General features: G+C 34.0%; 1 pseudogene; it reads left to right on the top strand.

Annotated features, from left to right (window-relative positions):
* The first annotated feature begins 810 nt into the window (after window positions 1–810).
* On the top strand, window positions 811–12,704 carry LOC132556833 (uncharacterized; annotated as a pseudogene).
* The last annotated feature ends 905 nt before the right edge of the window (window positions 12,705–13,609 follow it).

The following is a 13,609-nucleotide window of genomic DNA, read 5'->3' as shown; positions in this document are numbered from 1 at the left end:
TGTAAGCAATTGTGTGAAATTATTCTAACTGACTTGTGTGATTCATGTCAGCCACTGGAACCTGACATCGTCTGCTTTGGTTTCCCTAACAACTATGACAACAATAATTTTTGCTTTAAGGTTAATTTCGCAAAAGTAGCAATTGATGGAATATTATATGTTTTGTAACAGCTAGGTATATGTGAAGGCATGTCCTATATCGTGACACTTTTTCACTGGCCTGTTCCATGGAAATTCCCAGGGATTGTTTGAGAAAGTTTAATCTAAAACATTTACAAGTAAAACCAGTTACATGTACTAACTTACTATAGAGATAATACAATATAATAAAGCGCCGTTTTCTAGTCCGAACAAACAAATGTAGGCCTCTGTGGAATTCCATAGTAAAGACTTATAGATGTAATAAGGAGTGATAAAAAATACCCTGTCCCATTTGGGGTTTGAACTAGCGACCCTTTGGTCTTCAGTCGGACAATCTCTTTTAGCTTACCGCTTCTTTTTCGAGACATCCTAAATCTCAATCGAGACTCTAAATACCACAACTGTAGAATTTCGTTGGCCAACAACGCAATGTAACAGAACAGGAATCCACACCTCTACCGGCACTGGCCAAGTGAAATTGTATATTATTGTGACGCATTACAGTACAAAATGAAATGGGTTTAAATACAATAGGCGACTAAAACGCTACATACTGTTATGTCAAAAATCATATCACTACACAAATTCAACATATTTTGTGACATGAGGAGAATAATCAATAAGTGTATGTTTTTTTTTTTGATCTGTAGAATGGCTATATAACTGAGGATGGATGAACCACCTTTTGATCTGCAGGGTTATATTTCCTTGTGGCAACTTGTTGAACAACATGTCCCCAAACACGAACAGGATGAAATCAAAAACCTACTCGGGGAATCAATGGTGGACCAGAGCTTGGAGTTGCACCAGGAGGTATGTACATAATCAGTCTTAATAATTTAATCTGATGAAATATATTATCAGTGGTCTTCTGAAAATGAGCAAAGCTATTTTCTGTGTTTCTTTATCAGCAAATTTTAATTTAACGCGAGGATGTTACTAAACTCAATATTGAACTTATACACAGACTGTATGAAGACGAGCGGATTGAATCTGCATGGTATTTCAACTCGCGAGTGTATGGTAAAACTGTGAAAGGAGAACGGAAAATGTTTGATATTTATGACAATCTTGACGACAAACTGAAGAAGTAACAGGAACATAGTAAGTTGAAAGTTTATGTTCCAAAGACTGTATGTTTGTTTACACTTGAATCTGCTATTTAAATTTGCCATATCACTATGTCCAATGCATGTACATCACCCCTTCGTCAACCACATGAAATATGACGACCCTATATATAATCCATATAAAGTTCAAAATTATTGATTTACATATAATTAGCTGATCTCCGTATATAAATCAATTAAATACAAAATGTATCATTGTAAAAAAAAATTAATAATTCCTGTTGTACCCTCTAGCTACACATGACTTTATTACCATTTTCGCTCACAAATGTACATGTATTTATGTTGTGAAAACTGACATTATATACCGTGTTGTTAAAAGAAATCCTTCTGATATTATTGGCTACATGAGCGCGTGTCCGTTGATTTGCTGTTTCTGTCTACATGTACATGTATAAAAGGCCGGGTAAGCTGTTAAAATATTTCTTTCTGTAAGTTGTTCTGATGGTTGCTGTTTATGTAGATGGGAATGTTGATTGTGGGCGGGCGCACGTGTGGTTAATATACGTGCATGTGTGCTTCTGGACTGCACTTTCTTTAACCTCTATCATGCTATGAACATAATTGTTACAGGGATACATAAACTACCAAAGGGAGTTTAGTTGCAACTAATAACCCAGATTAACCTAGAAAGGCATTGTATTAAAATGTTAGCATCTCCCTGTAATATATAATGTATATGTATAAACACAGGATATCTCAAGCTCTCTGGTATCTGCTCATCAATTATCCATTGATGCGATTAGCATGATGGGGGTTTAATATTGATGCTTAGTCTCCGACGTATGCCCTTTGCTTAAATACTAATGAAAAATAACTTTTGATATCTTAGTAGTCTGAGAGATATGTTTCGCACATGAAGTGTACGGATCCTGTACAGTACAAATGCATTATTTATTAAAATAAAACCTTAAATTGTCATAGTTTAACATAGCTGCAGGCTTAACTATGAGGGAGTCACTCTTGATAAGTATTGGATGTTATAATCTGTTTGTTTCTTTTGTGTTATTTATGTTTGTTTCTTTTGTGTTATTTATGTTTGTAACATGTGTCAGTGCTGAATTTTCTTTACCTTCTCTAAAACATTTCAAGATTATTTTCTTTCTCTTTAGTAAGCAATCAGTAATTAAAACTATCATTATTGAATATGGATACAATTGATATACTCTCAGCTAATTGCCAGGGCCTTGGGAATAAGGATAAAAGAAAAGACGTTTTTTCATATTTTAGAAGTAAAAAATACAAGATCTATTGTATTCAAGATACACATTTCACGCATCAGATTGAAAATAGAATAAGGTCAGAATGGGGATATGATTGTTTTTTTAATTCCTTTTCTTCTAACTCAAGAGGGGTTGCAATATTGTTAAATAATAATTTTGAACATAAAGTTTTTAAAGTGAAAAAAGACGATACTGGGAATTTTTTGGCATTGGATATAGCTATTGATGGAAAACAGATTACACTTATTACAATTTACGCTCCAAACACAGATACACCAAATTTTTTTGAAAACATAGCAAACACTATTGAGGATTTCGGTAACGAATCAGAGATAATATGTGGGGATTTCAACTTAGTTTTAAAACCTAGCATAGATTATGAAAATTATAAGCATATCAATAATCCAAGGTCTAGGGATAAGGTAATACAAATTATGGAGAGTTATAATCTTACAGATGTGTATAGAGAACATTACCCTAATAGAAAACGATACTCATGGAGGAAACTAAACCCTAGGAAACAAGCCCGTTTAGATTTTTTTTTAATATCAGAAAACCTATTATCTAGTGTTGAGAAAGTAAATATAGAACCTAGTTATAGATCTGACCATTCAATGCCAATAATGAAGATAAAATTCAATGATTTCAAAAAGGGGAAAGGTCTGTGGAAATTTAATAACTCACTCTTAGAAGACTTTCAATATTTAGACCTTGTAAAATACATGAAGTAAAAAAACAATACGCTATACCAGTCTATAATTTTGCTAAACTTGATGAAATACATGATAATGATATAAACTTTATAATAAATGATCAGCTATTTTTAGAAACACTACTTATGGAAATTAGGGGGAAAACTATCTGATACTCCTCTTTCAAGAAAAAGGAACGAGGTCAAATAGAAAATAAACTAAGGGAAGAAATAGCAGAGCTAGAGGCTAGGGAAAATATACCATTAGATGTCTTAGAGTTAAAAAAGGCTGACTTAGAAAAGAGCAGAAAACAGAAACTTTAGGGTAGTATTATCAGATCAAAGGCAAGATGGATAGAGGATGGGGAAAAACCGACCAGTTATTTTTGCAACCTAGAAAAAAGAAATTTTACTAATAAAATCATACCTAAAATAGAAAAAGATGATGGAGTAATTATTTCAAACCAAGATGGTATCTTAATTGAAATTACCAAATTCTATAAATCTTTATATGATCGTTATGATAATACAGAGAGGGTTGATTTAAACACAATTTTTAGAAAAGATGTTGAGATTCCAAAATTGAATGATCAAGAATGTAATATGTTAGAAGGACCTATTCAGTATCATGAGGCAGCTGTGACTTTGAAGAAAATGAAAAATAACAAAAGCCCTGGTTCAGATGGATTTACAGTTGAATTCTTTAAATGCTTTTGGAAAAATATTGGTTATTTTATATTAAGATCAATCAATTTTGGATACTCAACTGGCGAACTTTCTATATTACAGAAACAGGGCATTATTACATGTTTACCTAAGGGAGATAAACCTAGGCAATTTCTTAAAAACTGGCGACCAATTTCTCTATTGAATACTGTATATAAAATTGCATCTGGAGTGATCACAAGTAGAATTAAGACTGTATTAGATAAATTAATAAATATGGATCAAATTGGATTTATTAGTGGGAGGTACATGGGAGAAAACACAAGATTAATCTATGATATGATGCAATATGCAGAAGAATTTGATCTTCCTGGCCTGTTACTTATTATAGATTTTGAGAAAGCTTTTGATTCTGTGTCATGGAAATTTGTTGATGAAGTTTTACTCTTTTTTAATTTCGGACCTAGTATGAGAAAATGGATAACGACTTTGCGCAATAATTCTAAATCTGCAATAAATCAAGGTGGTAGTTTATCTCCCTTTTTCGACTTGAAACGAGGCTGTCGACAAGGTGATCCTATTTCTGCTTATTTATTCATATTATGTGCTGAAATTTTGGCCCTTAGAATCAGAAATAATAGAAAAATAAAAGGTATATCAATAGATGGGGAACCAATTTTATTATCTCAATATGCAGATGATACCACAGTTATTCTTGATGGTACAGAAATATCATTAAAAGAAACAATGAAGGAGTTAGATTTTTTTGCAAAACTATCGGGGTTAAGAATAAACGAATCAAAAACTGAGGTTATATGGATAGGAAGTAAAAAATATAGTAATGATACTTTCTTTCCTGAATGGAGACTACAATGGGGAAATACAAAGTTCTCGGTTTTAGGGATAGACTTCGATGTAGATTTGCATAAAATAACAAAATTAAACTATGATAAAAAACTTGTGAAAATCAAAAGTATACTTAAAATGTGGAGTAGAAGACTACTTACTCCAATTGGAAGACTAACAGTAATTAAAACTTTGGTAATCTCTCAACTAAATCATCTTTTTATTTCACTTCCAAATCCTGACGAAACCTTTATCAAGACTCTTAACACAGAATTATACCATTTCCTATGGAATAGTAAAGTTGATAAGGTTAAACGAGACATTGTTATTAAAGAATATTTAGATGGGGGACTAAAAATGATACATATTATTTCTTTTATAAATTCATTAAAATCTGTTTGGATTCGTAGATTACATTTTGGAAAAGGCAAGTGGAGAAATATTCTTCATGCTAAATTAAACAGTAATATACTTAGTAATTGTGGAAGTGATTTAATTCATGACAACATTAAGAAAACTAAAAATATATTTTGGAAAGATGTACTAAAATCATGGCTGAAAGTAATTCAGTCTAGCAGTAGTAATAACTATGAATCCTTTTTGAAGTCTCCATTATGGTTCAATAATGATATAAAAATAGCACATAAAACTGTATTCTACAATGATTGGTATCAAAAAGGGTTAAGGATTATTAATGATATAGTTGGTGATAATGGTAAGTGTCTTTCTTATGAAGTTTTCAAACATAAATATAATATTAGGTGCAACTTTCTAAAGTATCATGGAATCACATCAGTAATAGCAAAAGCACTACACAAATACCAACAAAATAATGAACACGTATCTATAAAATATCCTTATATTCCATTAAGTTTAGAAATTATCCTAAAAAAGTAAGAAGGGAGCCAGAGACATGTATGATGTTTTAAGTAAAAATAATGTCACACCCACAGGTAAATTAAAATGGATTAACTACGATATTAATGATGACACATGGAAACAAATCTACATACTTCCTTTTAAAGTCACTAAAAATACCAAATTTCAATGGTTTCAATATAAAATTAATCACCACATTTTGACTACCAACTCTGTGTTGTTTAAAATGGGTTTATCTGATACCTCATTATGTTCATTATGTAAAACAAATAGAGAAACAATTGAACACATTTTGTGGGATTGTCAAGAGGTGAGACGACTGTTACTTAGCTTTGAGAGACTGTCTCAGATTTTTCATATTAACTTTATATTAAATAAGAAATCTTTCCTTTTTGGTTTCTTAAGCAATGATAAAACAAAGGATGCAGTTGACAATCTGATAAGTTTAATCATTAAATATTATATATATAAAACAAAATGTCTTAAAAATAGCTTATCTATACTTGCACTTTTAAATGAGATTAAGGAAACTTATCAAGTGCAAACGTATATATCGAAAAATCAAAATGAATTCGAGAAATTTAAAACCTTTTGGAGAAAATGGTCAACTCTATTAGAATCTAATCCTCACACATAATTCTCTCAAAAGCTGCTTACTTAGTAATGATAGTCAACACTCCTGTTCCTTTCCTAAAAAAAAATCAAAATAGATAAGTATCACATTTTTTTTAGCACTGTACTATGTTACACTGTTTTTCTTGTTTTTTTTTTTTTGTTTTTGTTTTTGTTTGTTTTATGTCTATTATCTAGTCTATCTGTTTGATATCTCTTGTCTAGAATGTCACTTGTACAACCTATTTGTATGTCTGTCCTGCTTGTTTACCATGTTTTGTTGTTTATGTAAATATTTCTACTTGTTATGTCTGTCTATTTAAATTAGGTTTACCAAAATATTTATTGTTTCTAATGGCTACATGTAAGTGTCTACATGGAAGTGTGTTTGTATGATGAATGAGAGGCATCCTGCGTGATGGCACTTATCTGTATCGGGCTCCTCAGGCTGATCCCAGGGCTCCTCAACCCTGGCAGCCTCCTCCAAATTAATTGCTGAGTTTAATGTGCATCAATTTTTTTATTGTGATAAACATTAAGTGTCAAGTCATAGTTTCAACTGAACCAAAATTTAATTGAAATTAAGTACATTTATATATGACTACGATAAAAATCATATTACTTGGGAATAAATATTTTTCTAAACTTAAAAAAAAAAAAAAAAAAAATTTAATTTAAGATATATATTCACAGATTGATGTATTGCTGGAGATATGGTGAGACTATAGAGATGAAACTAATGACAATCAACGTGTAAAGCTGCCAGAGCCCCCGGAACTGATGGAAAGACTCGTACAAGAAATCAATTTTTTGCAGAAAATATCAGAGAAAAAGCTAAGAACAATGGCCTGTAAGTTTAATGTGCATCAATTTTTTTATTGTGATAAACATTAAGTGTCAAGTCATAGTTTCAACTGAACCAAAATTTAATTGAAATTAAGTACATTTATATATGTCACTACGATAAAAATCATATTACTTGGTTCAAGTGGGAAGATACACAGGGTGATGTACAAAATAAGGTTATCAGTAATACTACTCCAGTGGCAGTTGGTTTATATCCAACGCAGATTAAAAACTCAAAAAAGATTAACTTCATTTGACCAAAATATATGTCTGATTATTTGTAAGAAGAGGAGTGGATGTGACCACAGAAATTATTTGAATGATGTTATATTCTTAACTTTTTAATAGTTTTGATTTGTTTCTAGATTCAAACTGCAGACAGACTGCTGGAAGCCAAACACTGCACAGAAATAATTGAGTATGCCATGGATACTGCACGTAAGTTTTTTGATGCAAAATGTCACATGATCTATTTTCATAGACAAATTAAGCAATCCTATTTCCCAGAGGTAATCTGGTTTTCTCCCACAGTAAGTCTCCTTGTGAGCTTCAATCTATACCAAATACCAACAAGTCTGATTTAAATAAGCTACATGTATTAATAGGTTTTACAACTATTGTAAAATAAATTTATATATATATATAGTGTCATAGTTATTAGGCATGTACTAGGTCTTGAATTTCCTTGTTCTTTTTAGGGTCAGGTTTCCGTTGTATGTCCAGACCAGGGACTGCACGTTCAAGGGATGGTTCAGAAACACCAATGATCGTCACACCAACAGGCAGTGACAGGTATTTATGATCATTAATTGTCCATGATTCCAAAACCAACACATCTGTGAATATGTTGTTTATATCATAACCTCTTTACTGCCATATTCCTGAAGTTTAGGATAAACATACAAGAATTTAGCAAATTTGATGACATTGATATTGGTGTAGCAACCTGGATGTATTGCCATTGGTAAGTGCATTAGATTCATTGTCACACATTTATGGTAATGTTCTGAGCTGTGATTGTTATTTTCTTCATAAAAAATCATACAATCAATCACCATTCTTTAAGAAATCAGAACCAAACTTCCAACAAGTAATATTATGGAATAAACTTGATACAAATATTATTTAGAATATAATCTCCATTATGCCACTTATTACATTAATCAAAATCAGTAATGCTTTCAAACGGACGCTTTGTGAAAACTTTCATGCTGCCTCCTTGACAGAAAAGATTTGTCAATAAAAGAAATTTTATTCAGAAAATATCTACCAGGTAGAATGAAATAATGGAAAATTAGATTGAAATACTATTTAATTTATATCATAGTTTTAATGAATCTTTCATTGTGTGTAGATATTTGATATCGTATGTGATTGTTTTCTTTCAGAATTTCTGCAGCATCTACACTGAGTGAAGAAATAGATTCAATGAATGATAAACTCAACTTTTTACATTTTGACAAAGTTGTTCAACATTTAAGGTACTGTAAACGTGAAATTATTGGAAGTATTTTCTGTAAAAGGTTTTCTAATTTTACAGTTCTTTAACATAATTGTCGAAACCTATTGAAATGTTAAAGTGTACCCTGAGAGTAATTTTATATTTAGATGTAATGTTAAGAATGCCGTAAAAATAATAATAATGAAAACCCCGTCAAAATCCGTCGCCCCAGTGTCGAGTTATTAAAACTCAAAGTTGTCGATTTTCACCTGTCCGCCCAGACCTAATCAGCCGAATCGTCATTTCCGCGGAATTGAGGCTCTTCTACTCGTGACGTCATAAGTTCAACAGAAATGGCAGTCAACATGACTGCCAGTGACAACGACACCGCAACTGAGAGCGATTTGAGCATGAGTTTTGAGGAGTCTGATTATGGTGTGAATGATATGTCTGAAGACGGAATCCAGCCCTACCGATTTGAACTGGAATTACAAGACGATGTATCCAGTGAGGAGGAAAATGACCCTTCGAAAAGTGACGATCGCTTAGGCAACATAGATTGGCACGTACTTCACTGGGTCTCACCAGTAGTCGTGAAAGTAGTCGAACAGTGAATCGTCGTTTCAAAGAAACAAAATAAAATTGGGTGTGGTTTTGGACTAATTTTACTATCTTCAAGTCTCGATCAACAATTTCTGACGTCAGGAAATCGCGTTTGTGCAAGACTATGCATACATTCACGAGGTGTCGGAAATTTTCTTACCGAAGAAGTTTCGTGCGAGGGGAATTTTTCTTTCCAGGGAATTTTCGTAGCACTGTGGATATATATAGATAGGGTGTCAACAACCAATTATAACACCATCCGCTGTGTTAATAATAAAAATTTGATGTTTTAGAAGTTTAAACAATTATTTGACTGGTTTTTACCCTAGCACTGGTACGCGTCACAGGTGTCACAATTGTTTTTTCCAGCCACAGAGGTGCTAATTACCTAACCTGGCACAGGTGTGATTATGAGTTTAGATGACATCTCTACACTGTGAACTGTGTTTTCAAATCAAGATTGGTGATCTTATTGTTATTTTTACGATCGCAAAATTAATAACTAAACAACATCGTCTGCTGGAAGATCTAAAAACCAAATACACCTTATACAAACAACATACACACATAACCTATTCTATAAATTCTAATAATTCTATTCTATGCTATATAATAGTAGTATGAAAATTCTTGGGGTGAAAATTCCCGTGACCCATTCACGACTAGGCCTTCTCCGAGTATTAGGCGTTCACGATTACGAAGGAATAATATTCCTATGACCGCCCAAGTCATAGGCTAGCCTATCAATTTAAAATGTTTAGTTGTAGAATTAATAACAAAATATCAACCTTACAAATATACTTTTATTTAATCAACAATCAGTTTTATTTATCGACGTCATGCATCGACACCCCATCCGTGTTAGTGTTAGGACAACCATACACACCGCTTCCCTCCTCGATAGGAAGCCATTTCAGCGGATTTAAGCGCTAATTCACCGACCCCTCATTCACTACTTTAGATATTGCGAAGATGTGAAGTACTTTCACGTAAATAAACAAAGAAATTACCACGGAAAATCCCAAAATAGATCACAATCACATGTAGCACAGTAAAGACAATATGGCTGCATCAACAAAAGCGTTGAACGTATGACGTCACAGGTTTGGGTGCCCGAAAACGAGGTCAACGCCTCTCAGCCAAAGGTGTGTTTTTCAGAAAAGTCACAATTTCTCGGTAACGGAACATTCCACAGCATTCGCGTTTGCGGCATAGTGTATTTTATGTGCAGAACTATTTTTCAAGGTCAACATAGCTGACCTCTCAGGGTACACTTTAAGTGTCATTATTCCTGGTACATGTATAAACGTTCCAAACATAGAAAGGAACCTTCCATGATGGCTGCTTACAAAGTGCTATCTTGATGTTTACAGGTCAACATTAGAAGAGGAGACTAGAATGTTGCTTAAAGACATAAAGTTTCTTCAGGATTGTCTGGAAGATGAGGCTACATACAGAGCAGAGGTCCAGGGTACTTTCTCTCGGGAACCTACTATAGCAGGTCAGAGCTCACCAGATTTACTGTAGCTTACTTGTCATGAGTAATAAAATAAAAATGATGGACTAACTTTTGATGAAGTTGCATGACTTTCAGTTCATTTAGAACTGACTTAGTAAAACTCATGCACCCTCATATCCTTTTACCTGTAGTTTGATATGCTTAGTTTTTTTTTCAGACATCACCTGGAGTTCACCGAAAGAATTCCCTAAATCGCAATGGCTCAGTCAATGGCAGTGGGTCAATCAACCGTAGCAACTCAATGAATCGTAATGGGTCAATCAGCCGTGGAAATGGGTCCTTCAACCGAGGTGAATCTGCCTTCACCAAACAAGTGGTCAACCTCACCCCTAATACAAGTTTCCAGAGAAAGAGGGTCTCTCCCAACCATTCGGTAATATAAACCAGCATAATACATTATCAGACTGTTATAGATAAGAAAACTGGTAATTTATGAGAAAGATAATATAAGAAAATGGATATTTGAACTCTATTATTTTAGTGTATACTAAGATGGAAGCATCAATAGACACTGTGAAAATTGAAAATGAAAGTTGACCAATATGCTGAATGCAATGTTAACTTCCGGTCATGCTTTTCCCAAAAAAGTTTTTGTGCGCACCACAATACATCCTGCTCATGTCATTCTCAAAAACAATTCTTGTAAATTGTAATTGTTTTGATCCTGAGTTAAGTCCTTTGGTCATATTTTACTGGACTCTTCTATTAATAATTCCACGGCAAGCAAAGAATGCAAACTGCTGGGAAATCCACTGATGAACTCAGTTACGTTGTGGTAAAATTTTCTGCCTTGTCAAATATCTTAATAAAGAATGGTATTTCAAAATATTGTGGCTGTTAACAGTATACATTTGAAAATCAATTAGCTGAATTTTAATCACAGGCAAACAGTCTTGTTTTTTTTCTCCTGTTGCTTTTTCTTTGCTGAACAGCATTCAGATATATTACATCCATTTACCATTTGTGCTCTGTTTACAAGACATTTCACTGTGGTTATTACAGGTATTTATCTTATTATTTGTAAACAAATTAAAGTACCCGAAAAAAGACTACTGAAACAAAACATGCAGATCCACTGTGAATTATATGACTGATATTATCCTCATTCCCACAAGTCTGAAGTCATTAATATATTTTTATCTGGTTTCAGTTCAATAAGTCCACACCTGGAGGAGGTCAGCTGACAAAGAGTCGCATTGCTAAGGTTTTACGTCTACGTCTCTACCTCCTGCAGCAGATGGGGCTTAACTCCTTCCTCATTGGTGGTGACTCCCCAGACCACAAATTCAGGGTTATCATTGGACCTCAGGTACATGGAAAAATTATTAGCATTAAAGTGTATAGGTAAAAAGTTATTGTTTCAACAATCAAAAGAACTTTTATACACAACTAAGTTTACATTTTGTGTTGATTGTGGATTGATTATTTTCTAGTCCTGTAGCTGTGGTAAAGGCCCTCATTGTGTCCACGTCCTCTTCGTTATGCAGAGGGTTTTCCAAGTGAGCGAAGGTGATCCTTTATTGGGCAGCAAAACTCTCAAGAACTATGAGGTAAGTTTTCATATATATTGGGAGCATGTGGTTTCATGATGATTCAAGCAACAAAATATTCTTATAGATAATTATGGAGACTGGAATATTTTATTCATCTTAAAAGTCAGTTATCAAATTCATGTTATTATTTGAGATTTACATACTTAAATATGGAGATAAAGGAAGTTGCATAAGAAACATCTAAATGTATATTATGTCATGACTGCAGTTTCTCCACAAACTATGAATGGATTTGACCATGTAATTATTAATGTGCTTATTGGATTAATACTTAATTGAGTACATGCTGTCTGTGATGACAAGCTAAGACATCTTAGTTAAAAAAATTGTACCAATCACAGCACCACTGAATAAGATTAAACATATCTGATATTATATGTGATGTTGTTACTTATATAAAGAGTTGTTTCTATCACTCTATGGTATAGGTGGAGTCTCTGTTCAGGGATTATCATGAAAAAATATCCTCCCGGATACAGGCAACAGGAAAGAGGCAGATAGGGTTGTTAATCTCTGAACAGAAAGCAACTGAAGAAGATACTGTGAAGAACAGGGTTGGTCAACTCCTGCTCTGAGGCAGATCTAGGATTGGTATATCTGTCAGGCAGATCTAGGATTGGTATATCTCTGAGGCAGATCTAGGGTTGTTATATCTCTGAGGCAGATCAAGGGTTGGTTTATCTCTGAGGCAGATCTAGGGTTGGTATATCTGTGAGGCAGATCTAGGGTTGGTTTATCTCTGAGGCAGATCTAGGGTTGGTATATCTGTGAGGCAGATCTAGGGTTGGTTTATCTCTGAGGCTGATCTAGGGTTGGTTTATCTCTGAGGCAGATCAAGGTTTGGTTTATCTCTGAGGCAGATCTAGGGTTGGTATATCTCTGAGGCAGATCTAGGGTTGGTTTATCTGTGAGGCAGGTCTACAGTTGGTTTATCACTGAGGCAGATCTAGGGTTGTTATATCTGTGAGGCAGATCTAGGGTTGTTATATCTCTGAGGCAGATCTAGGGTTGGTATATCTCTGAGGCAGATCTAGGGTTGGTATATCTGTGAGGCAGATCTAGGGTTGGTTTATCTCTGAAGCAGATCTAGGGTTGGTTTATCTCTGAGGCAGATCTAGGGTTGGTTTATCTCTGAGGCAGATCTAGGGTTGGTTTATCTCTGAGGCAGATCTAGGGTTGGTTTATCTCTGAGGCAGATCTAGGGTTGTTATATCTCTGAGGCAGATCTAGGGTTGGTATATCTCTGAGGCAGATCTAGGGTTGGTATATCTCTGAGGCAGATCTAGGGTTGGTTTATCTCTGAGGCAGATCTAGGGTTGGTTTATCTCTGAGGCAGATCTAGAGTTGGTATATCTGTGTATATTCTGTGAGGCAGATCTAGGGTTGGTTTATCTCTGAGGCAGATCTAGGGTTGGTTTATCTCTGAGGCAGATCAAGGGTTGGTATATCTCTGAGGCAG

This window comes from Ylistrum balloti, unplaced genomic scaffold (genome assembly GCF_031769215.1).
Source record: "Ylistrum balloti isolate Yb309-2 unplaced genomic scaffold, AGI_CSIRO_Ybal_v1 Utg370592, whole genome shotgun sequence".
Taxonomy (NCBI): domain Eukaryota; kingdom Metazoa; phylum Mollusca; class Bivalvia; order Pectinida; family Pectinidae; genus Ylistrum; species Ylistrum balloti.
This window is presented reverse-complemented; position numbering and strand designations above follow the sequence as displayed.